The following is a 26,583-nucleotide window of genomic DNA, read 5'->3' on the forward strand; positions in this document are numbered from 1 at the left end:
TGACAGCCCAGAGCTGGCACTGTGTCCTCCGGCCATCACTAGCTGCCCTAACTATCATGAGCACAAACAGGAGGCTGAGTAGGGCTCCAAGAGCTGTCTGGTTTGGGGGGACGCCGGGACTAAACCTCCATGAGGCCAACAGAGGTGTGAGCATTTTCTAGTCTTGATTTGGTGGGAGGGCTTGAGACCTTGGGAAGGGGTCTCAGGCTCCCCACCAGGCTGCTGCCCCACCTGGGCCACCACTGAGCAGCTGAGTCAAAATAAGCCTCTCCGGTGGGCAGAGGCCAGGCAGAGGAGGAGGCCAGGCAGAGGCCAGGAGAAGTTCCTGGATCTCTTACACATCTGAGGGGGTCTGTTCATCTCTGGATGCTGCTGGCCCATCCCGATCTCTTCTTTGCCTGTGGCCCGGGCGGCCCTCTTTCTCTGCACGTGCGTGTGCGAGTGTGTGTGTGTGTGTGTGTGTGTGTGTGTGTGCGCACACACAGATGCGCGCACGCATTGCACACTAGGGATAGCAGGGAGGGGTGCTTCCTGTTCTTTCCTTCACTTTTCCTTTGGAAGCAAATCTACTTTGATAGCCCTCGGGTGACTACCCTGACCCTGGCGTGGGGAGGGTCCCTGAAGGAGAGTGAGGCTCCGGCAACCTCTTGCCTGGGGGAAACGGGAGACCCCGCGGTGCCCTGCAGCATCTGGTTGCCACAAAGTGGAATTTATACATGAAAATCAGGAGACGCCAGCCCGGGGCATCCCAGCCAGGCCTCTGACAGCACTGACAGCTAATTAGAAAGCTCCATTTGAGCCTCACGTTGGAAAGCCATTTAATAATTAAATGTCTTATCTGTATTTAAAATCCTCTGACAATATACACTTAGCGTGTGGCCAAAGAACCAATTTTCTCACTGCCATCACCCTAAAAGACACAATATTTGAATCCAGGCATCTCCCCCACTGACAATAAGTGACATCATGTCACACAGTTGGAATCAGGAAGTGTTCCAGCACCAGGGATCCTTCCTCCTGGCTCTGGATTGAAGCAGAACAGACACCCTGATCAGAAACACGCTTGACACAAATGTGCCCCTTCACAAGTCACTGGGCAGGGACCAGGCAGGCGGGAAGTAGGCAGGGGCCCTGGTCCAGCTTGCCACAGCTCAGGAGAGGACAGCAAGCTCCATGCGTGGCCACTGCAGCCACCAAGTTAGGAAGCCGACCTCCTGCGGCTCCTGGGAAGGGGCTCTCACGCCCACTCCTTACTGCCAGCTCTGAACTTGCTTGTCTGTTCTGGTCTCTAGGACACATTTCCAATCTCCACTGTGACATGAGGACACCAGGAGACCCTGGATACAAGAAGCTAGCACCACCCAGCTCCTGATAGGTGCTCAGAGGAACAGCAGCCATGACTGTGCTCCTAGGGGACCAGGTGCTGACTGCTCCTCCAGACGTCCTAGACCTGGGCCAGGTGACCAGGGTGTGCATGCCCCAGCGAGCAGCTCGAGCTGTCCAGGAGAGAGACGCTGCCTCGCGGGCAGCTGACGGTGAGCATTCAGTGCTATGTCAGGGAGCTGGGCTGCGCCGTAGGCAGGGAGCCAGCTCTGTCCTCATTCTGTTGCTCCAAGGTATGGATGCAGCCTCCTCCAAGATGGATGGGCAGAACAGGTAAGGACAATGCTGGCTGGAGTGGAGGCCACAATCCCCTGGGGTCCCCAGCTGCAGCTTCCAGCAACTCCCAATGCCTCCCACCAGTAACCAGAGAGACCCGGCCATGGTCTCCTTAGTAACCACCTCCCAGGCCCCTGGGTGATGCCGTTCACAGCCTTCCAGCTCTCTCTCCAAACTGCCTAATTTTTACAACAATCAGACTTTTTTTTTTTCTCCTCTAAACGTTCACTTTAGCACATCTGAATCACGGTGTGATTTCCAAGCCAAGTTCGACAGCGATTTCTTCACAAAGCGCAACGCTCTCCATTAACGAACCCCCTGGGAACAAAGTTCCTTCTAACAAAGATGCATTAAAAACACAGCCAGAAGACACTACACGCAGCCCGCAAGTGTCACACAGTACACCACAGTGGGGCGGGGACTGGTCACACAGCTCAGGGAGGGCAGCTGGTGACCTTGCCCCATGTCTTGACCTTCAACTTAGTTTCATTGTCTGCAAAATGATGATGCCAACAGGCAACTCCGAAGGGGAGAACAGAGTACAGATGTTCATTCAGCAAACACCTGCCGAGCACTCACTATGTGTCAGGCTCTCTCTTTGGTGGTGAGACACAGCAAGGAACCCAGTGGCACCTGCATTCTAGTGGGGGAGGCAGAGCTCGGCCACATGATGGTGGAGTGGGGATGTGGTTGGAAATACCACAAAGTAGAATAAAATGGGGTGAGGGGATGGAAAACACTGGGGGTGAGCAGAGTGCGAATTGCTTTTTCTAGGTGGTCAGGGAAGGCCTTTAAGCAAAGAAGACCTGCAGGAAGGGAGGGAGCAGCGCTGCAAGTATCTGGAAGAAAGTAGTCTAGGCAGAGGCCCAGTGTAAAGGGCCTGAGGCAGGAGTAGGCTTTGTATTCACAAAAAAGTAAGGAGTCCTGGGTGGCTGGAGAGAGAAAGGGGGAACAGTCAAGGAGACAGTTTGGATATCACTTTGTAGGAAACAGGAAGCGGTCAGAGGGTTCTGAACAGAAGGAAAATGGTGCTTTGAGGCCCTAGGAACAGTGCCTTGCACATAATAAGTGTTCGATTAACATCGGCAAGGGTTATACATGCCCATCTGGTCATACCACACACATGAATGTACACTCCCTCCTGAAACCCTTCAGTAATGCCCCTCTCCCTACTGAGGTCTCCCAGACCCTCCAGTCTTGGATCCAAACTCCTCTGTAACAACCTCCTCCGCCCCTGCCCCTGTAAGACAGCCCGCCCTCCCTAAACCTATGCATTTCCCTCTCGTTTGCTCTCCCGTGTACAGTTCCCTTCATTCCAAAGGCTCTCTCTAGCACCTCCTAAGGCCCGACCCAATGCCACCCATCCAAAGGCCACCTCACCCATGAATGCTGCCCTCATCAGGAATGTCACCCCCCACTCGTAGCCAAGCCTCTCCAGATCCCACCTCCCGTCCCCATCACAACCCACAAGATGGAGACCCCCTGGCACACCAGCAGGGCTTGGCCTTGACACAGACTCAGCCACCCTTAAACATGGCTGAATAACCAAGTAAGCACCCAGGTGTTTGTCCCTATCCACTGGACAGAGTCCTGAGGGGGCAGAGCTAGCCCCCAGGCTCCACAGGGGACCAGTGTGATCCAAGTGGACAGGGTGGGGACGATCCCTTCCTTAACACACCGAACTCCAGTGGACAAAGATAAATCTCAGAGCCGCTCAGTCCTCTGCTCACCAGCGGCTCAGCCCAAAGGCTTCAGCTCCCTCTGAACACAAAGGCAGGGGAGTTCTTGACAAGATAAAAAGAGCCACGATACAGAGGAGATTCAAACCCCGGCCTAACGCCACAAAAAGAGGCCCAGGATGGCCACCTGCCAGGTCCCGCTCTTGGCTGTGGGGAAGGGGAGATGGAAAGGAGCCCGGCCCCCTGTGCAGGGGCCATGCTAGCGAGCACTTGAGCCACGTCACGGGGGCCTCCAGCCAAGAAGGTGTGTGAAGGTGGGAGTGGAAATCAACACCCCCATCTCCACAGACAACATCGGAAACCCGCAGAAGAGACGGAGGCCAAACAGGTCGGAATCTTCCAGATGACTGCCCAAACCGAGGCCCACAAGTCACAAGGCCACAGAGCATCTTCATTAACCAGCTCAGGTGAAAACAGGGCCCGACACACAAACTAGCTCCTGAGGCCACTTACAGGGCTCTGGCTCCCCCATCAAGCATTGGGTCAGGATAGACTCAGGGCAGTGGCTGCCCGAAGCCAAGATCCCAGCCCATCCGTAGGATGCCGGGGGAAGGGTGAGCAGAAATCAGGATACAGAACAGAACCTGTGGCACCCATCACAGAAGCCCACGGGTTCTTGTTTGGGTTCGGTGTGGTATTTTCACCCCACTTCCTAGTGATAACCCTGATTTCTGTTTGGGGGTCACCCACCCCCGCTCTGGTCTGGTGGTCTGGTGGAGAGGACCCCCTCGAAGCTCCAGGGCTGGCCTATCATCTTCTCACCCAGAGTTGCTGGCTCCAGATGGGCACAGGCTCTCTCTAAAGCCAAGAGAATACCCTAAGGATTTCAAAACAGAGGCTCACAGCCGTTTCTGGTGGACTCAGAGCTCAGGCCAGATCCGGACTACAGCTGCTGTAACCATCTCGGAACATAAATGGAGAAATCAGTGAAGGGGATTAGGGGACAGAAAGGGATTTATATGTAGAAGATAAATACATTAAGAATGAATGAATGAATGCACGAGTGAATGAATGAATCTGGGCTCTGATATCATTTGAGGCCTACTCAGTCCTCATGTGACTCAAACTCAGGTCTGACTGGCTCTAAAGGAAGGAGGCTAACAAGCCTTGAGTGTTGATTCTGGGCAAAGGTACCTGCCTGTGTTCCCTGGGGTCACCCCATGAGGAAGGCCACTTCCCCTTATCTTCATTTGCAAATGAGAAAACGGGTTGCGGAGGTTTGTCAGCTTGCCCAGGTCAGGCAGATCCCAGGTCTAGGTAGACATGGTGGAGGCACAATTTAGAAACCAGGGTCACCCCCAAGGCTGTGATTTTTGTGCCAAGCCGTGCTATGCCACTCTGCCCTCCAGGAGAACACACCAGCGCTCTGGAGAGGGCCGTGGGGCCAGCAGAGTTCACACTTGGATACCTGAACCCCGGGAGGAACGTCCACTCTGGGGGCTGATGGGCATGGTGCTCTTTGGGAGGGAAAGGCCACGTCTGCTGGGATGTGCTCCGGGACCATCTCAGAGCCGCTGAAAAATGTCAGCACACAGTCATCCCGGAAACCCACACGCAAACGTCAGTCACCTAAACTTTTTGCACAGTGGCGACTGTGAGCCATCAGCTAAAATGCTCAAGAAGGGGCCTGAGAGAGGACAGGGGCCCAAAGTGCAAAAGCACCAAATGCTGTCACCATCAGGAAGGTGGGGGGGAGGGGACAAAAGACAAGGACAAAAGATAAGGAACGCACCCCGGGTGGCTGCAGAGGCCCTAGAAGATGCACTTGGCTCCCTGCTGTCAACAGTGGCTGGCTGCAGAAGGTGAGGTGGTGGCATTATTTGAACTCTACCCTCAGTAAAGACTAGGACTCCTTATACACAGGACCCCAGTCTCTCTCCAGGTTGGGCGGGGATGTCCTCTTCCCCTGGGTCTCACCTCTCATCCTAACTGCACCAAACAAACCCAAAACGGCTGCCGGTTCTCCTCAGTGCTGGTGCCCACCTGGTCACAGACCAGGCCCTGTTCTCAGGGACCTCACTCTCCAGGCCCAGGAGTCAAGCAGGAGCCAGCGTTCAGCCCATGGAAGGGGAGAGACCTCTGGGTGCCACCAACAGGGGGGCAGGTCAGGGTGAAGCTCTGGCCGGGGAGAGAAGAGCCCCAAATGAACCGCGGGGGGGGGGCTCTTTCCCACCTCAGGGCATGTGCCCCAGACCTCTCCCCAAACTGCCCCGATTGCCCCCTAGGGAAGTCCCCACCCACCTCCCACCCCTGCACAGTCAGAGTGGACGCCCCTATGCCCTTCCAGGCTTCATCCACACGCCGTAGGCGCCTGCCCGACACACTTTCCAGAAGGTAAGGAGTTCAGGAGGTGAAGCAAGAGGGCGGGCCCCCTGCGTTTTCTCCTGCCTCTGCCACTTCCTCTGCAACTTGAACCAAGCCTCTTTGCCTCCTCCACGCCTCAGTTTTCTTGTCTGTAAAATGGGGAGGCTGATTGCACCAAGGGTTAAATTGAGTAGTCACGGGACCCGCCTGGCCCAGGGCCTGACTGTGCAATAAAGATGAATTTTCCTGTTTTCGTCCTTTTCCTCCACCAAATCAAGGCTCTTCCAGGAACCAGGCTCTGGGTCACCCTGGGCATGTCCCAAGCTCAGGACAAAACTACCTCCCTGGTAGCAAAAATGAAAAAACCATCACATGGAGTCATCATAAGGGATGTAAATGGCTCAGGCACACAGGAGGGGCCGAGGCACCGAGCCGAGCTCAGAGGTCCTGAACTCCAGCAGGAGCCCAGATCAGGTGCTTTACTTCCTCATCCGTAAACCTGAGATAAAAATGAGGACCTCTCGGGGGTACTGTGAGGAATAAAGGAGAAGCTGTTTCTGAAAAGCTCTGCCCAGGACCTGGTATGTCTCAGTGTGTATCAATGACGACGCTGGTATCACCTTCGGTGACGCAGGGAGCAGAGGCCATCAGTGGTCGTGCATACTCCTTCAAGGAGCACTCAAAGGAAGAACAAAGGGGGCTGCCTCTGAGATGCTCAGGGAGGAGAGGTGCCTTCCCACTCAGGCCCCATCAGAAGAAGGTTCTGGAAAGGAAACATGCTGGCAGGAAGCCTGCCCAGTGAGAAGCTGGTTGCTGCGGGCTCCCTGCTCTCTTCATCTCTGGCCGTAACTCTGCCTCTTCCCTCCTCTCCCGTTAGCTTGTCAAACAGACGGGAAGTGATGAAAGGATGGAGTTGGGAAATTAACATTTCAAAGTAAATATTGGAAGAGCGCAGGAGCCTCCCGACTGGCATGTGCGGAGCCCAGGGCCCGCGTGTGCGATCCCCACAGCTATTGTGCCCGATCAGTCCACTCTCATTTTCCTCCAGCGGCACATTAAAAAGAAACATCCCTGACAAACCTCCCTATCCCAGCCAGGCTGTTACCGCCTGTAAGCCAAGCCCGCGGGCAGGCACAGGCCCGTCCCCCCTGCTCACCCAGGGACAGAGGGAGCTTTAGCCTCCTCCTCTCCTGCAAATCTCCCAGGGGGACAGGACAGGACAGCTCAGTTTCCTAGCACACCCCACACAGTGATCAGGATGGCACCACCTTTGCTTTCTCGGACACCCCCAACACAATACAGAGCAGTACCAATCATTCATTCAGTGATCCACTGTCTGTCCAACAATTGCTGAAATTAGATTTTACTGTTAGGTTACTGGCCCATTCTCTGCCTGTCAGGGAATCAATCACTCAGGAGGTTGGGGGAAGCACAGAGACAATTCCATGCAAGGGTACCAGCCCTTCACCCAGTGCCCGGGTGAAACAGTGACCATAACAGATACTCCTCAGAGCCTTGAGATCCTATAAAACAATTTGTGAAGATGCACTGAAGTTGAAGACACGCTTGACTGTGACCCGGCCATTCCATGATCAGACGTCCACCTAGGAACTCTGCTGACTGCACCCTAGGAAGCACTAAAATAACATTCTAGCAGTGAGGTTTTCCACCCGAAAACCTAGAAACTATCCAAGTACAACACACAGACCATGGCAGCTCCATGGCATGGTGACCGTGCAGGAACCACCGATACCCACATCAGTGTAGGTGAATCTTGGAAGCACAGTGTCGAGTTTGGAAAAGAAAGTAAATACATAAAAGGGTGTTTGAGAAACGTACCTAGTTTGGTTCCTTTTATTAAAAAGTTAGAGAATAAGTACAACTTAAACTAAAGCTCACACCTACTAATATATGTAGGAATATTCCATAGAAAATCAAGCAAATTATAAGCCCAGAAATAGCAGCCTCTGGACCAGGGCTTGGGGACAGAGGGAGTGTGGCCTTCCTGTGACATCGCCATGCTCTTTGTGCAGTTTTGGTGGTGAATCCACTGATACTCATTGGAGTCCATGCTTTGCCACGAACATGTGCATCGTGACCCACTTCAAATTCTCTTAGGGCTGACAATCATGGAGGTGGGGGGACATCTGAAATGGGGCTGGCACACTGAGGCCTGCTGAAGCCAAACTGCCCAGCCAGCTGAGAGTCTGGATTATTAAAAAGCCACGGAGACAAATGAACAATAACAACAGCTGCATTTACTGAGTGCCCATCACACCATCGGCACATGCCAGACTCTTCGCATAGATTACTCTAATTCTCACAACCACCGTGCGAGATGAGGGTCATCATCGCCATGGAAACTGCAGCTCGGAGAGGTGAAGTGACAAGGCCAGGGTCACCAAGCTGATCCCACCGCTGAGCAAGAAACCAATCCCACCCCGTCTGTCCACGCCTGCAGAGCAGCCAAGCAGCCTCTCAAATATTTATAGACATAAATGGTGAATGAACCAAAGCGCAATTCAATCCAACACATATTTATAAATATTTATAACCAAATGTTTTGCTTTGATAAAGCCTATTCTCTGAAGTGCCTGGCGTCAGACAAACAGGGCTTTTTTCACGGGAAGCAGGCGGGGCTCACCTGGGACCGTTTGCTGGTTTCCATGAACACACACTTCTGTCTGCGCCCACATCCCTGCCCAGATGGCCCCCCGCCCCATGGCCCATCGGCATCAATTGAACACACGGTGAAAATAAGACCAGGACGCTCAGGGACCGCAGGATGCGCTTTGTGAGGGAATGTGTGCCCCTCTGCTGCCTAAAATCTGCCAGAGGCTCCCCATCGCTTTCAGAATTAAATCCAAAGCCCTGGGCAGGAGTCGCATCCCTGAGCCTGCCCCTTCCCTCTCGCGGCTCGCACCCCGCTATTTGCAGGTTCTCCAACGTGGTGAGGGCTCCTGCCACCTGGCTGTGTGCGGGCTGCTCCCTCCACCCTTCCCTTCTCCGCCTCTCCTGGTCTGGTTGATGCCTGCTGGATCCCCACGGTGATGCTGCCTCCACCAGGGCGACTTTGCAAGCCTCACAACAAGCTCGCTCTCCCCCACGCCCTGGGGAACTCCTTACAGATCCTTCCTTTTTCTTCTCTACCCTCCCACAGACCCTGGATCCTCTTTCTGGTTCCCCAGGTCAGAAGATATAAATTCAGAGCTTGCTGTACATGAATGCAGGTGTCCCCTGAGCTCCTGCCTCAGGGTCACATAAACAATGTTGGGTTGGGTCAGATGATCCACACGCAATGGCAGGCCCCAGGCCTGTGCTAAAACCTGGACAGTGTTACCTGGTTTTATCCTCAAAACCACAGAGTGAGGCGCTGCTATCCCATTTCACAGATGAGGAAACCAAGATTTAGGGAAGTCCAGTGTCAGGAACAAAAATCAGCCAGTAACCCAAGCCTGTTGGACTCAGGGCCCGTGATCTATAATTACCTTTCTGGGTTTTTGTTGTTGTTGTTGTTGTTATTGTTTGTGGGTTTGTTTTTCTTTTTTGTACCAGGGATTGAATCCAGGGGTGCTTAATCACTGAGCCCCATCTTCAACCCTTTTTATTTTGAAACAGGGTCTTGCTAAGTTGCTGAGGCTGCTTTGAACTTGCAATCCTCCTGCCTCAGCCTCCAGAGTCCCTGAGATTACAGGCGTGTACACCTGTGCCTAGTTGTTATTACTTTTTTGAATAAATAATCAAATGCTATCAGATTCTGGAAACCAAAGGACTTTAGACCTGAAAATCATCTTGGGAGGCTACATCAACTTTTAGTGGTCATTTTTGTGTCCCTGATCATTTTTTTTTCAAAGTATGTAAGCATTCATGATACCACCTTAGATCTTGTACAGCCTTGTAATATCCAAGGAATTTCCATCAAATTCAGCAATTCTGAAATTTTTCCTTTTAGGACTTTAAGGTCGGTTTTATGTTATGATGTCCCAAGGGTGACTGGACCTGGTACCAGAGGAGTGCCCATGGCCACAAGAAGTCTCACCACACCCCTAGGCAGAGTCATGCAGGAGACACTCACCCACCCACCCACATTGATCGCCCTTGAAAAGCAGCAGGTGAGGATGAGGGACCCAGCAAAGAGCAGTGCCTGCAGGTTTCTGGCCACTTCTCCATCCATGATGGCAACATTATAAGCCAAAGGACCAAAGGGAGAAGAACCATTCACCTGGTCCTCAGGGCCAATACAGGGGCTGTGCCCGCCCAAGAGAAGCCCACCAGCCTGAGGGGGTGCAAACATCAGGGGACTCACTGTGCACATGCTTAAATCTCTCCAATAAGAGCAGAAGGATGAAACTGGCTCTGGATGAAACTGGTCCCGGAGTTGAGCTTAGCCCAAGAAAGGGTGCCGTGTCCTGCTAGGTCCTGTGAGGGCTCATCTTCCCAGCCTCAAAGAAAAAATCTGAGCCTTCCCTTGCTGTGTGATGTTAGGCAAATCCTTGGCCACTCTGAAACATGGAGTTAACAGCAATCTTAACCTCACAAGGCTGCTGAGAGGATTAAGTAGGACCATGCAGGTCCAGTCCTCCGCTCACAGGCACAGCTGAGCCGTGGGTCCTGTGCTGGGTGGCTCTTGCTATTCCATGTGGGACAGGGGACATGAAGACTGATGCCATGTCTATCTTGTTCGCCATCGGCCACCTGCGCACAGAGGGACTGATCAGCAAGAAGCAGCGGCCGGGGTACAGACCAGGGCCAGGGAGTGTGCGTGGCTGGGTCTGCAGCGGCCGTCCGCAACACTCTTGGCCTCCCGGGGGGCCTGACCTGCAGGGTCTAAGCTCACTACCTTGGTGGCCTGCCTTGGCCCGCCTGCCCCACAGTTCCCCAAGGCACCTGGACAGTGGACCTACAGCCCTTCTGTGCTCTCCGCAGCCCTGGGACACCAGGACACCAGTAATACTGGGCTAAAACCTCTCCAGGTCCTGTGTGGCTCTTCCCAGGTCCACAGGTGGATTTTGGGTCTGGCACATGTTCTCTGGAGCGAGGGACGCAGAGCTAGGCAGCACGTCCAGGCAAGACTCCCCACCGGCCCTCCAGGGCACCAGCGCCCAGTCCAGTACCTGCCACCTCGGCAACCGTGGGGGTCTTCTGGAGATCACTCAGGTCGTTCCTGAGGGGGCCGAGGAGCTGGGCCCATCCCTGGGCACCTGGGCACACTGGGTCCCTCTCTAGACACCCTGTCCACACCTGTGAAGCGTCCCCACCTCCTCATGGAGCAACACTCTGCCTCTTCCAAGGCTCAGAGATTCCCAGGGACATTTTGAAAATGAAGGAAACATGTTCCTCCCACGCGGCCTTGGCAGGGAGAGCGCAGGAAGCCCGGGGCCAAGTGGACAGAGAAGGGCTCTGGAAACAAACCTGTGCCAAGTCATGTGCCAAGTCATTTGCTGTGTGCCTTGGCTGAGGTGCCTGGCCTCTCAGAGCTTTAATATAAAACACATCTCAAGGGGCCGTTGTGGGACTACAATGAGATCATGTGTACAGTCCTTCACTGGCCTGGGTTGTGAAGAGGAGGAAGAAGATAGAAGAGAAGGAGGAAGAGGAGGAGATACACCAATTCACCCCACCCATCCCCCTGCCCCAGCTGCCCCATCCTGAGCTGCTGGAAGGGCCCAGGTGCCTCCTCCTCCCTCACAACTATCCTGAGGCCCTGGAGTCAACACCTGTCCCCAGCGCCCCAAAGGACCCAGGGTCTGTCCTGCCCCCCTGGACCCTCTCCCCAGAGCCGCTGACCAGGAGCCTGGCCTCTTAGGGAAGTCTGGTGGGCAAGGAGGTGTCTGTCCCTGGCCTGACTCCTTTCTGGAGATGGTAGTATGGGGAGCTGGGCGCCCTGCCCAATTAACACTCTCGAGGGTGCCAGCAAAGCAGCTGCCTTGGCAGGCGGCTCCCCGGGGAGGGGGCCCAGGTGTTCCTCCTCTCTGGTGCAGGCTAGGGGGGCGGGGGCTGCCACCAGGCCTGGCCCTCACCCTAGGGTGTCGGAGCTCCTCTGCAGGGTGAGGGAGCACTGCAGCCCACATCCCCTCCAGGATGGGCATGTGGTGGGAACAGGATGGGCACGTGGTGGGGACAGGATGGGAAGCTCTGGGAATCAGCCTGGCCCTGCTCACTTATTACCTGTCAATAAAGGACAACATGCTCTGCCATGCCCTGGATCAAGGTCACATGCTAGCACATGGCCTGGAACTTGATCCCAGTCAGGACCCAGTGCTGGTTTTCTCTCTCCACCTCCCGGTCCCTAGAGTGGGAAGCAGGAACGTTCTGATGCCTTGCATCACAGAAAGAAAACAGAATCAGAAACCCATGAAGAGCAAGTTTATCTCTGTGCTTCCCGAGAGACAGAAAAGCCCGTGGCATAGAAAGAAGCTAAAGGACAGGGAGGAGCCTGCCCCAAAGACCAGAGAGCAGAGCACATGATGGGAAAATCAGGCAAGGAGAGGAACCAAACACAGAGATGACGGGCAAGCAACAGCCATCTTCTAAAAATCTCAAGGACAGCGAATCAGGAGGCTGAGGCAGGAAGATCTCAGGTTCAAGGCCAGCCGCAGCAAGTTCATGAAGCTCTAAGCAACTTAGTGAGACCCTCTCTCAAAATAAAAAAAATATAAAGGATTAGGGATGTGGCTCAGTGGATAAGCGCTCCTGGGGTCAATCCCTGGTACAAAAAATAAATAAATAAATAAACAAGGAAAGCTAGCTTTTTGTTGCTAATAATTTCTTTGCTCAAATTTTTGTTATTAATATGCTTCCTACTCAATATTTGTTTGATGTTTTTATTGACCTATCTTAATAAAGGTGATTATATTCATATTAAGAAAAGAAGATTTATCTATACAAGATTATAGATTTCCAGGAACACCCCAAAGACTTTATAGCACACTGCTGCCACCTGGTGACAGTGTACCTGAATTGAAGGGATAAAAATTGAGATGTATGAAAATAAATTTCCTCAGTTGACAAATCCACAAAGGGTCATGAGGTGTTGACCCACGTGCAGGTCATTCCTATAACTAGCAAATTATTTTGAAAAGTCAGTAAACTAAGATGCATTTCAAGACATCTCGAGGGCCACTTTTTCTGAGTTGCAAATTATGCCTTGTTTCTTTCTCTGTGTGATGAGGGAGAGGCCTAGAAGACCTCTGAGGTCACTGCCAGCTCCACTCATGGAAGTTCTATGAACGTGTTTCACAATTAAAGTTCAATTAAGGTACACAGCAACAGCTTTATTTTATTATTTTTAAACACATTTTATTTTGCAAATAAAAAATAATATATACATACACATATGCATATATATATATATCCATAAAAAACAAAAATAAAAAAAATGTTTAAAGTTCAATGAGGGCTGGGGCTGTAGCTCAGTGGTAGAGCACTTGCCTAGCACGTGTGAGGAGGCACTGGGTTCGATCCTAGTACCACATAAAAATGAGTAAAGGTATTGTGTCTATCTACAACTTAAAAAAAAAAAAGTAACCTTGGGCAAGTTACTTAACATCTCTGAGCTACACACAGTTTCCTCATCAGAAAAACGGGGATTAAAAATGTTCTTCCTTGGGCCAGGGTTGTGGCTCAGTGGTAGAGCACGTGCCTAGCATGCATGAGGCACTGGGTTTGATTCCCCAACACCACATACAAATAAACAAATAAAATAAAGGTATTATGTCCATCTATAACTAAAAAATATTTTTTTTAAAAAATGTCCTTGCTTGGGGCTGGGGTCATAGCTCAGTGGTAGAGCACTTGCCTCACACATGTGAGGCCCTGAGTTTGATCCTCAGCACCACATAAAAATAAATTAAATAAATAAAGATATTGTGTCCATCTTTTTAAAAATTTCCTTGCTCACTGTCAAGATTAAATCAGATAATATGCGTAAAGATCACTGGAATGCAGTAAGCTCTCAATTAATGGAAGCTTAAAAAGGTCTGCAAACACATTCACAACATATGGTTTAAAGAGAAATGGAAACGAATCCCTGCCCTGCCCTGTCCATCTCACCCAAACGCGTGCAGCATGGCCCAGAGCTAGGAAGGTTCCACACAGCCCAGCATCGATGTTACAAGGACCAGCATCCTCGGGCACTTCCCTAGGCTCACAGGCGTTCTTCTGGAGGGGTGGCCTTCTAGACTGGGAAAAGGCTGTTTGTCCTGCTGAAGTCAAAACCAGAGAAGAGCACCCCCAGGGCCCCTCCCACTTCCAGGAGAGATGCCTCCCAGGAACCTCTTCCCTGGAGATCTGGTCTGTGGTCAGGGTCTGAGGTCAAGGTCTGAGGTCAAGGTCGGCTCCTCTGGGTTACCCGCCTGGATGGATGGCTGGCAAACGCCCTTCCCACGTCCACCCTCCTCGTCATGGCTGGCCTAGCTGCTGCCTCCGTGTTCTCCAATTACAGGGACAAAATGATTTGATGCGGGAGCCGAGCCGACATCTGGGTCTCAGTTAGCATCTGACATGGGGCCTCGCTAATTAATCTGGAAACATGAATTGACAATGGCTGGATCCCAGAGCAGTCAGGGAGAAAGCCCGCTGGTGGGCAGGGTGCAGGCGGCGGCGTGCGTTGGCGAGCATGAGGTCACTGGGAGTGTCCCCGGGCACTAGCGCCTTGGTCTCATCCATCCTCCCCGACTTTGCCATTGGACCCACAGACAACAGGCGGGAGGTGGCCCAGCGGCAGCCAATGAAGGACACAAGGGACGCGAACATCCCGACCCCTTCTGCTGGACCTGTCTTTGCGTTTCACCCGGCTGGAGGCTGGCCTGTTACTGTCTTCCTATGGCTTCAAATTGGTCTTGAAAGTTTGGGGAAAAAAAATACATATATACCTTCAAAGTAATCCCTAGACGTATATTCCAAGTCCTTAGTCAAACATGTGTCAGTCACTCACCTTTTGGTTGTGCCTTTCAAGGCACCAAGCCTGGAGCTAAGGGCTGTGCACACATTCCTTACGCCAACCCAATACAGTTTCCTCAGACAGGTTGAGTCAGTTGGCGGGGACAGCACAGCAGGTAAGCGCAGAGCCAGATTCCGCTCAGGATTGGGCGGAGGATGATGTGCCAGAACCCCCATTTCATGCCTGCGGCTCTCCATGACACCTCACCTCTTCCTCTTCCTAGGACTATTTCAACATGACTGTGGGGAAGGAGTGGGGTCTCAGCATCTCTGATGAGGAAGCCCTAGAGATCACCGTGGGCCACCTGAGTGTGTTGCACATGGTTCAGGAGTGAAAAGGAGGCAGGCCTGGGGGCAGGGGCCGGGGGTGAGCAGAGAGGGCCCCTCCCACTCCATATCTGCTTCCCAGTCTGGGCCTCCTCTCTGAGGCTTCTTTTGAACAAACAGTCCTGTTGCGTGCCCTCCTGACTCAACTCCTCCTTAGTTAGAGTTACATCTCATAGTTACAGAAATGAAACCCAGGCGGGGAAGCATGTGTCCCAGGAGCCTGGAGCTGAAACCCAGGTTCCTTGTCCCTCACCCTCCATGTTTCACGCTGCGTCTGGCAGGCAGCTGTGGACGGGAGCCGTCCTTCCAGCAGGCACTGGTCCCAGGCCCCATTGCCACCACTCTTGCTCCTCTGGGTGCTTGTGATGTGAGTGGACACCACCTCTGGAAGTGTCCCCCGCCCTGGGCCCAGAGCAGGTGCTGTCAATGGGCACTCTTATCACTGTTCTGCCCCAGTGTTCCGTGAGACTAAGATAAAGGCTCCCATCAGCCCCCAGACACGCCTGTCCCCGCCACCCCCAAAGGAGAGGCTGTCTGTCTAAAATGAGCACTGACCCAAATAAATGGCTTAACTCAGCTCCTGGCACGTGGCAGGGCTCTCCTGAGCCTGGTCAGCATCCACACACCTGGGGCTGGGACCCCCGGACGGCCTCCACACCCAGGTCATCTGCAGGCCTGCGAGCCCGACACCACCCACCCACCCTGCTGACAGTTGGTGCTGCTTTTCTGTCCCTCCTTCTGTGGACCCAGTCACTGCTCCTGGTTTCCTTTGGCTTCTGAAAATTAATTATCAGTGATTTGTTAAGTTCATTAGCTCTGCCTCTCGACAGCACGGAAGGCCCGCCATCTGGACCCGTATTTTCACTTCCCTGCGTGCTGTTCCATAATTACACAATAAGTGGTGTCACCCTGTGAAGCCAGGCTGCAGGCACTCGGCAAGCCCCGCCTCTCTCCAGACTTGGAAGATGCCCCACCAGGATGTGCAGGCCTGTCCACCCTGGCCGCAGAGCTGCCGTCCCATGAGCGCAGGCTGGGTCCCCAGCAGTCACTGAGCTCCTGTGTGCCAGGTCATGGATAGGAACTATTGAGAGCACCCCTTATTTAAGCCTCTGCTAGCTCTGTGAGGTCTCCATGATCAACCCACTCAGGGACGGGAAAAACACAGCTTGCTGAGGCCCAGAGAGCATGACAGAAACCACCCAGAGCACAGGCGAGCAGTGTGTGCGTGTGTGTGTTGCACACTCACAGACATGTGTCCAGGACAGAACAGCCCAGAGCCGGGCAGGAGGATGGTCAGAGGAACCTGGAGAAGCTGGTGCCACCTGGACAGCTGCAGGGTCACCTGTTCGCTGGTTCACTAAGCATTAACCTCAGGATTCCTTGGTCTGGTGGCTGCGTGGTCTGTGTGGTCCCCGCACACCTGGTTTATTGGCAGCCAGTCCTAGGATTGCCTTGTTCCTGGATCCTCAAGGTCTCTGGGTCAGCCTCGCCCACTAACCAGATAGCCCTTCGGCCTCTTTCACCCGCCTCTTCCTCAAGAGTCAACCCCCCCCCCCCCCTGCATCTCCTGGTTCTTGGCCAACACATGCAGCAGCCATTTAATCCTGGGAGGGGTTGGGCTCCTCTTCACTGAGGCCAGCCCAGCTCAGAGGCCTTGAAACCCCTTCCCGAAACCCAACCAACAGCCAGTGCTGTTATTGTTCCCATTTTACGGATGAAGAAGCTGCAGAGTGCCTGTCCATACCACGCCATGCTTCAAAAAAATGCCTTCAAAAGTTCCAGGGAATGTAAAACTCTGAGCCATTTAGGCAAAGGGAAAGGGACACCCTCCCTGCATGGGGCAAAGAGTGGGACCTTGGGGGACTGACAAGTAGACCTTTCTGGCACATCTGGGCTGCGCCTAGACGATTCAGAACAAGCACCTACTGTGCACCAAGTCTCCATCAGGCACATTTGGAGACAGAGAAGACACCTAGCGCAGGGTGCCCATTCACAAAGAGCTGTCAGCTTGCAACTGAAGCACAGGAAGAGTCAAGAATCAAACCAATCCCAGAGCCTTGGTTCCCAACCAGAGGGTCCCCAGCCCTCACCCTGCCTCAGTACAGGACGCACCCCAAGGAGCCCTCAGATCCCCCATCAATGTCGCCTGAATCAGTAGCGACCGCCGCATGTATGCAGTGGGCCAGGGGACCTCATGGGACTTGCTTTCTACATACTACAATTCTGGGATATTTGAATTTTTATAATGAATACATATACCCTTATAAATTTTTAAGCAATCTAAACAAAAATGGTGTGAAACTCATGGTAGCTTTAGTCCCTGAAGATTTCCTTAAACAATACATGTTCAAAGTCCAATTACGAGCTGGCAGGGCAGGGCAGAGGGGGTCTCCGGAAGGTTTCTGACATTCAAAAGGGCTTGTTGGCCTTGGGAAGTTGGGCCCCGGGGTGGGGGGCTTTCCATCCATGCTCCTGCTGTGCTGATGGCTGCCCTCCCTTGGGCCCTGCGATTCTAAGGCTGAGGCCCTTGAGGCTGAGGCCCTTTCGTGCCTTATCAATAATTCACAGGTACAAACAATAATGCCAGCTGGATATCCTCAGGCGGAGGACCTTGGAGGAGGCTGGATCTCTAACCATCAAGGTGTAAGCATTCTTTCCTGTGCCCATCCAGCCTCCCAGGGAGAGAAAAGACCTAGAAACACCTAAGAGTCCAGTTCCACCCAGAGAGGGCTGAGCTCTGTCTGGAAAGCACCCCACATTCCTTCATGGCCTCTAGTATTCCCAGGAATGCCCAGCACAAGGTCCCCTCCCCTCCCAGGAGCCTGGATGTGCCCAGTCAGCCTGCACACAGGGAGGCAGGGTGCACACAAGAAGGACGCCACCAGACCAGGAGTCGGAAGAATGCCTTCTCGTGCCCGCTGGGCTGCTCATCCGCTGCGCAACCTGCTGGCCCAACCTCCCTGAGTTTCCGCCTACTCCTCTATAAATGGAGATGGGATAGGGAAACATGAGTAAAAGATTCAAACAGGCAGAAGAACTAGAAAGGGACACCCAACCAACCACGCGCATAATTAAAGAAATAGACAAGTTAAAAGAAGATCTCCTTTTAGCCCATTAAGTTGGCAAAAGTGAACAACGCTAACAATGCTCAGATTGCTGGAATAAAGGCAGGGAAACCGCTTCCAGGTGCCGTGGATCTGGTGCAGACTTTCTGGGTGGCAACCCAGCAACAGCCCCCAGAATACAAGATGCCCCTCCCCTTCCCTTAGCACTCCATTCCGGGAGGGGGTCCAAGAGCTCTGTCCGCCAGCACACAGTCTCTGGAGCGATGTTCAGAAGAGCAGAAGGACTAAGAGCAACCCAAGTTCCCCCCATGAAAGCCACACAATCACAGCCGTGATGCTGAGAAAGGCACAGACAGCTCTGAGGTGTCGGGGTGCAGGGTCACTCCGCTCCACCATGGTGGTAAGGACAGATGGAGTCTCATTTTGAAGAGAGACACAGAGAGGGAGAGAATAGGTTTTTATGTGCGGCAAACACTTCTGGAAGTCCCCACTTGAAGCGTTTCAGTACCTATCTCTAAGAAGGGGACCCCAAGATTCAGAGTAGGCCAGACACCCTGCTCTTTTTTTTATGATTCCATTCCATTTAATTTGCTAAAAAATTAACAATTAAAAAATGAGAGATGGCCCTGCCAGGAGAGGCCGTTCCCTCCTGTCTTGCCTCTTTTTGCCTTCACCCCTTTGGGATAGAGGAGGGAGACTGGGGAGGGAAGAATATCTGTTCACTACCTCTCCAGCATAGGGTTTTGTTTCGTTTGCACTGGAAGCATTCTAGCTGCATGAAAATTGGACACCATTGATGTAAGTGCAAAGGACCACACTCAGGCACAGTACTATTTGTGTCACATTTGAGTCACTGAAAAGGCAGGGTCCAAATGGACTTTTACCAGAGAGGTTCAGAAGGAGGACGGGGTGGGGAAATCTTTAAGAGCAGCCGCCCATCTGCTTCCCAGGAAGAACACTGTCATAGATGCATTTCACCTGATGAACTCCGTTCAAGGTCAGAGATTGGCTGTCAAAGAGCAGAGCTAAGGGATGAGGGAGGGCTTTGTCTTGGTGATTGACAGATTCCAACACCCTGCCATGAGCTCCACCTTTCAGCTGGCGCAGGTGTCTGTCCCCTGTTTCCCTGACACCTTGCTGGGAGCCTGACACACACCATCTGCCCTTCCACCCTTTGTGAACCCATTTGTGAATGAGTGGCAGCTAATGGTCAACCTACCCAAGAGCTCACAGACGGTCAGACTGGAAGGACCTCCAGAGGGAGCCCCTCGGCCACCTGCATATGGGTGACATGCTCAAAGCTCATGACAAGAAGGGACAGAGTCAAGACTCACACCCAGGACCTGTGACCTTCACCTAGCGCTTCCTGGTCTGCTCTTCGCTCTGAGCACATACGGGAGCCACGCTACTGCAGATCCAACCTCCTGCCCAACACCCTGCCCGTCAAACCCTCCTCAGGCATTAAAGCTTACTTAGGTCAGTCTCCAAGCTGATGTATTTGTAAACATCCCGATCAACCAGACCCATCAACCCAGCCTTAGAGTTAAAAAAAGGCAGAGGAGGAAGAGGGCAGGAGGAAGACGAGGAGGAAAGGAAAGGGCTCTTCCCATCACCTGCTCTTCATAAATTAGGGCAACTCACAAGATGCCCAGGACATAGAGCTCATTGTCTCCTTAGGAGGTGGACTCAAGGTCTCTCCTGAACCAAGTCACATCTTGGATGTGCAGAAGCAGCCTCATCAGAAACCATGTCCTTGGGATACAGAGATGAGCCCAACAGGCTCTGTCAGCTACTTTGACGTGTGCAAGGTACACTTTCCAGAGCACATGACCACATGCTGGAACTGTATAGATCATGTGTGTGCGCGTGTGGTCATTATCAGTGCCAATCAGTGGGCAGAGAGGACCCCAGCACAGCGAGTGAACATAGTGGTAGAGGTCAGCAGCCTAGATGTGGTTCTAAGCCTGTTCCCCCAAGCTAGTGACCACAGAGAGCTCACGCCACCTCTGTGGGCCTCAGTGTCCCTACCTACAAAGTTAGGGCATGGGTTAGAACCTCTCAGGATCTTTCCAATTTATATAACACTAAAACCAAGGGTCCTCCAGGGCGAGAGGTAGAAACTGAAAACGAATTGACAAACAACAAGCTCAGGACAGACCCGGCTCCCATACCGGCCTCCTGAACAGGCCAATATAGAAGCCCCTCGGAACCCACTATGTGCATTGGGGAGGATCCTTTGCTGAGGACCACAGGCTCACAGCCTCCCCAGGGGACACCTTCCCACCCTTCACTCGTGAGAGCTCTTCCCAGCTCTCACAAGTAAAGCGGGCCTCAGCCTGGCCCTCCTCCTCAATCCTCAGTCCCTGCGGCCCCCTCCCCAGGCTCAGAGCCCCATCCCTCCCTCCCTCACAAAGCCTGAGCCAGAGAGTCCCAGGGGGCTCTTCATCGCATTTGAGAAACAAACCTTTTGAGCAAATGTGTGTAATCATAAAGATGGGCCCAGCAGGATAAGCAGGAGTGTTCATCTCTGTCTCTCTCACCTGGCACGCTGCCCCAGACACACACACACACACTCTCTCTCTCTCTCTCTCTCCCCCCCCCGCCCCCCCCCATCCCACTCTTCTTCAGCAAAGAGCTGCGAGGAAGTGTCCACCAGGGGAGCTCCCGCCGCGGGCTCACCTCACCAGCTCCCAGAGCCGCCGCCCCTCCTCCCCCAGCCCTACAACCTGCATTGTGTGCAGGATCCACAGAAAGTATTGCAGCAAAGAAAGATGCGCCTGGAGCCGAGTCCAGAGCCCGCGGCTGGCAGCGGTTGCTAAGAGACAGAGGATGCCCAGCTGGAATCGTGACTGAGGTTTCTTGTTTGTGCAAGAGCAAGATGAAGAGGAAAGGAGGGGACGTGTTTGCTGTGATGAATTTCGGCCTCGACCAGATCCTGCCGGAGGGAGAAAAGATCTCCCTTGGGATTCTACCCAGAGACGCTCTGTCTCTCCAGCCTTCTAGCAGCAGAAAGAGCTATAAGCCCCATTCCTTTCCTACTCCTTAAATATAGGCCCTGAAAATTTAAAAATTCTAGAGAGGAGCAAAGTTAGCCATTCTATTCTGCAAGCTGAACTGCTGTGGAGAAGCAAATTCAAGTTCAAAGTGTAATCTCGGCCCAGCTCCATCCAGTACAGGCCTCTGGGCTGCTGGGTCTTGGGGTAAGCGTGCCTCAGTTTGCACTTAAGTAAGAGGAGCTAATATAGGTTCCTCGTAGGGTACGTGAGGATCAAGGAGCCACCCATGCACGATACTTAATTAGCACAGTGCCCAGTTCTGCCAGGACCCACCAAAGTCCACTTTTACTGGATAGGCACTGCTGGCCAGGGCTGGGCTCTCTAGTGAGCTCCTTATCCTAGAGTCAAGGATCTGAGATGAACATTTTCTGAACCAGTTGTTCTGTGACTGAACCAAACTGGGTGAGGGAAGAGAGTCTCTTCCGCACACCACCCGCACATCTCCTCTGCTCTCCCTCTCACCAACCTCCCAGGAAAGTGGCCCCGGGCCTCTGTGGCCACAGCCCTGGGCCTGCTGTCTTCCCTCCGTCACCCAGCACACAGGTCCTGGGCCCCTTCACCAACCAGCATCACACCAGGCGCTGGGCAGGGGACAAGAACAACATGGACAAAGCCCTGCTTCCCAGCCCAGCTTATAACTGACGAAGTCATAAAGCTGATGCAGACCCTGCCCTTCTGTCCCCAGCCAGAGCCTCTGCCAGGACTGAGGCAGCCTCTGTTCTCCTCCTCTCCTGGCTCTCCAGGCCCTGGCATGGCTCCTAGATCCTAAAGGAGATGAAGCAAAGAGAAGAGGGAAGACAGAAGGAAACAGGCTCCCCTGGTGGGGCCACCGCTCAGCAGCCAGGAAAAGGAGCCAGGCTCAGAAAAAGGAGAAACTGGGGGAAAGGGAGGTGTTTTGGACAGCGCCCTGAGTGGCCGATGGAGAAAACTTCTAAATCAGGCACCTGCTCTGAGGCGTGGATTTATTTGTATAAAAAGTCTGGCACAAGAAGGAAAAAAAATGTCTGGCACAGTCTGGCAGCTCCTCAAAAATTAAACATAGAATTGCCATATGATCCAGAAATTCCACTTCTGGGGAGAGACCCAAAGGAGAGGAAAGCAGAAACTCAAAAAGATATCTATGCCCACGCCCATAGCAGCAGTGTTCACACTAGCCCCAATACGGAAGCAACCCAGTGTCCATCTGTACATGACTGGGTAAATAAAACATAGAAATAGACGCAGAATGGAATATTATTCAGCCTTAAAAAGGAAGGAAAAACCGATACATGATACAGCATGGATGACACTGGAGGATATGAGGCAGAGAGAAATAAACCAGTCCCCCAAGAACAAGACAGCATGATTTCACTATATGAGGTTCCGAGTCAAATCCATAGAAACAGAAAATAGAATGGGCATTGCTGGGAAGGGGCTGGGGAGAAATTACTAGGAATTACTAGGTACAGAATTTCTGTATGACCATACAATAATTTACTTAAAGCCACTGAATTGTACATTTAAAAGTAGTTAGAATGGTAAATTTTATGTAGGTTTTAACACACACACCTACAAAGTCTGGCAAAGGTTTTCTTTCAGCATCATCACATTAGCTGCACACTGAACGGAAACAGAGCACTCTCCTTGGAAAGGCGGACGTACCAGGATGTTGGGAGCAGCACAGAAAAACCCAGAGGCTGAGTGATCGACAACTTCCAGAAAACATCACCTGAATAAAGCTCCCAGAGTGCTCAACCCCTAGGTCCCATGTCCCCCAGAGGAGCTGGGGTCCGGAAATACACATCCTTGTGCTCTATCGAGGAAGACAAGGAGGCGGAGGGGACCCAGGTACCGTGAGAGCCAGTGCTGTGGGTGCCAGCTACAGGTGTGGGCGGGGATCCATGAGGATGGGCCTCGGAACATCTGGCAGAAAGAGCCTGTGCTGGTTCACCCCCGCCCAGCTGAGCAGCCCCAGAGATCAGCTTAGGTTCGCATTAGAAGGATGGAGGCGATGATCCCCACTCCACAGATGATTAAGAAGACGAAGGAGACAGCGAGAGGAGGCGTAAGACAGTGGCAAAGAGCTCAGGCTCTGAGCCATACTGCCTGAGTTCAAGACCCACCTCCCTTCCAGCTGTGTGACAGCGGGCAAGCTGCTTAACTTATTTGTGCCTCGGTTTCCCCACAAGTTAAATAAGGGAAGCTGCCCTACTGCGTAGGGTTATTGGGAGGATTCAGTTCACCAACATGTCAGATATTTAGAAGATCATGAGGTTCAAGGAACTGGGGTCTGAATGTCTAAAACATTTCTGGCTTTTCCTTCTTACCTGGACTTGGTCTGTGATCTGAGCCCCAAGGAGCCCAAGGGTCCCCTGAGTGAGTTCGACCTCAGCCACAGGGACACACTGTCTTGGGCTTCAAAATGCCGGTGGCTGAGACACTGCAGGGAGCCTGTGGGGCCCAAGGACGCCCCGACAGGTATGGGAAGAGGCCAAAGGAGGGCACGGGCATCGTAACCCTCTCTTACTGGTTGGCCAGCACCAAGGAGGGCGGTCCTCCTGCCCCAAGGGCTGCTCAGGCCAGAAGCACTCTTGCTTCCTGCACAGCCGTCCCTCCAGGGCCTGTGAGGCGCCTCCCAATGCCCCTTTCAAACCCTGCCAACCTCTCCCCACACGCTCTCATCCCACACAGGCCCACTGAAGCAGCTAATGCAAACAAATTCCTCCTGGGCACTGCCGGCCTCTGGCGGACATTAAAATGCAAATGAGGCCTTCCTTCAGGCTACGCCCACCCAGCGCTGGACCAGGGGCACCATAGCACATGGGCCCACACCTCTGCCAGCCAGGCTGGGTGTGGCCAAGGCCACAGTCACCACCTTCACAGTCCTGCAGGAGACGGGGGCTGGGAGCAGCCGATGAGGGTCCACTCCTGGAGACTTCACCCAAGTCCCTTAAAGAACAGAAATTCTTGGAGGACTCACACATTCTACCAACCTTGCATTCTACTCCTTACCACCTCGATTTTTGATTGTTTGATTTATTTTTATTTTACCAGTAGTCAGGATCAGAACCACTAAAATCCATTGAGAATGGGCCTTGTTTTAGGCTCTCTTCCTTGCACTTGCCCTTACAATCCAACTCTCTCCCCATCTCCACAGCAAGCCCAGGGACTACTAGCATCCTCAAGCTGCAGAAGAGGACCCTAAGGCAAAGAGAGGTCAGGCAGCGTATCCAAGGTTGCACATTTTGCAAATGGAGGAGCTGGGATGGGAACACAGCCCAGACCCCAAGCGCACTCCTTAGACTGCTACACAAATGTAACACGTAAAACTGCTTTTAATCTAGGGCTGGGATTGTGGCTCAGTGGTAGAGCACTCGCTGGGCATGTGCGAGGCCCTGGGTTTGATCCTCAGCACCATGTATAAATAAATAAAATAAAAGTATGGTGTCCAACTACAACTAAAAAATTTGCTTTTAATCACTCATCTGTCCATCCCCCTGCCCCCATCCTGTTTAACTGGCAAAGAGGCTCCAGGACAATTGCCCCAGTTAGCCCTGTGTTGCATGCTCAGCTGGCTCTCCACCCTGACCCGGGGTACCTAAAGTCTTGCACGATGCTGCTCTTGAAGTTCAGGCTCTAGTCACTGAGCACCTCTGCAACGTCCCCTCCCCTGACCCCTGCAGACTCAGGTAATCCCAGTTTGCAGATAAAGCTGACTTGAGGGTCTCCAGCGGTGTCAGACCCCCTCCTCCCCTGAGAGTCCTCTTGGTTCCCTGAGCCTCAAGCAGCCTCCCAAAGCTACCCCTTACAAGTGTCTATGCTACAGTCCCATGACCATGACCTTGCACCCAAATTGTCCAGCTGAGCTCCACTTTGGCCTTTACCCAGTCACCACCCAGCCCAGTCTCACCATCTCTATCTAAACTCAGAACTTTGACCCAACAGAATCTAAAATGCCAAATGCCATCCTCGCTGTATTACCTAGGGCCACCCAGCCCCATGGTGCATTCCTGCACTTCCTGGAGGCCCAGTGACCACTAGGCTCACCAGCACCATCTGCCAGAATGTGCTGGAGGCTCCTGTGCCTCTGAGATACTGCTCCTATCCACCCACCCAAACCTCCAGTGTCAGCTGAGCCAGCATGCCCCGGCTCCTCGCCCACCTGCTTCCCAGCCTCAATTAAGACCTTCTTCACCAGGGGGACAACAGCCAGCTGTCAAGCAGGAGGAAGGGGCAGGAATGAGCGTTGTTAGTGGGTATGAAAGGAGTTACAGGCAGTCTCCCCCCAGGGCGGGGCCTTAGAGTGTTCTGATGAGAAGGGAGGAAAGCCATTGTAGCTCCTGTCCCGGGTCACAAAGTCAGTCAGAGTGAGCCTGGAGAATGAGGCTGGCATGCTCAGTGCTGCATCAGTCCCAAGGGTCAAAGGGCAGAAGCCACCCAGGCGCCCACCCACTGATGAATGGGTTTGGTGTATATACACAACGGAGTATTATTCAGACTCGCCGGGAAGGAAACGCTGACACATTACAACATGGACAAACCTGGAGACACCGTGTGAAGTGGGCTAGGCCAGCCACAGGACAAAGGCTGCAGGGTCCCACTCACCTGGGGTCCCAGTGGAGGTTGCAGGGGCTCAGGGGAGGAGCCATGTTTAGGTTTTCTCAGAGGAAAAGGTTCTGGATATAGTTGCACAGCAATGTGAACGTACTGCATGGTACAGAGCTGGACACTTCAAAATGATTAAAATGACAAATTTATGTGTATTTTATCATGATTAAAAATTCTAAAAAACAATGAAGTGGGGACAGGGCTACTTTGCCAGCAAATTACAGACATCTGCCTGCCTTCTTCTACTAGCTCTGAATCACACATCTGAAATGCCATTCTGGACTGTTTAGAGGAAGGATCTATCTGCACGTGTCCTGGGTCTGCTAAGAAGTGACCCCAGCATGGTCCCAGGCTTCCTGCACCCCCTGCTTAATGTCCCTGGTCACTGATTTGACATAGTTCTTGCTATATTTCGTTAGGACAGTCGCTTTGCCATACCTGTGCCATTGGACCATCCCATGAAGGTGCTGAGTGCTCCCTGGAGCACCCTGGGGCCTGCAGCTGGGTGAACTCCACCTCCCAGGGGGCCTCTGAGCTTGGTCAGATCCCTCATAGGCCTTTTGACACCCAGAGAAGCCGAGGCGGCCTCATTTCCTGTCCCCAAAGAGGTCTGTTTGCTCCGCTCTAGGGGGACGATCATTAGCTTGCCCCATCTCATGTCCTTCCCCACTCTGCCCCCGCCCACCTTCCCCCAGAGGCCCTGTGTCCCCATAGTTGTTGGGAACCACAGTTGTGTGACAAATGACTGAGGAGGTCCTGGGGACACCATCTCATTCTGCAGGCATTATTGTGCCTGACCTAAACCCAAATACCCAGGCCCCAGTCTCCAGGGTGACACCTGAAGGCCCCGGTCTCCTGGCAACGGCGAACAACGGCCCCTGGGAAAAGCACACACAGTTTGGGAAA

The 26,583-nt window shown here is 52.9% G+C and overlaps 1 protein-coding gene across 1 annotated transcript in view; it reads right to left on the reverse strand.

Moving 5' to 3' along the window:
- The window catches only part of SLIT1 (slit guidance ligand 1), a 154,571-nt gene that overhangs the window by 80,238 nt on the left and 47,750 nt on the right, over nt 1–26,583 (reverse strand). The window lies entirely within an intron of this gene.

The sequence above is a fragment of the Spermophilus citellus genome, assembly GCF_964194105.1.
Source record: "Spermophilus citellus genome assembly, chromosome: 15".
NCBI classification, from domain to species: Eukaryota; Metazoa; Chordata; class Mammalia; order Rodentia; family Sciuridae; genus Spermophilus; species Spermophilus citellus.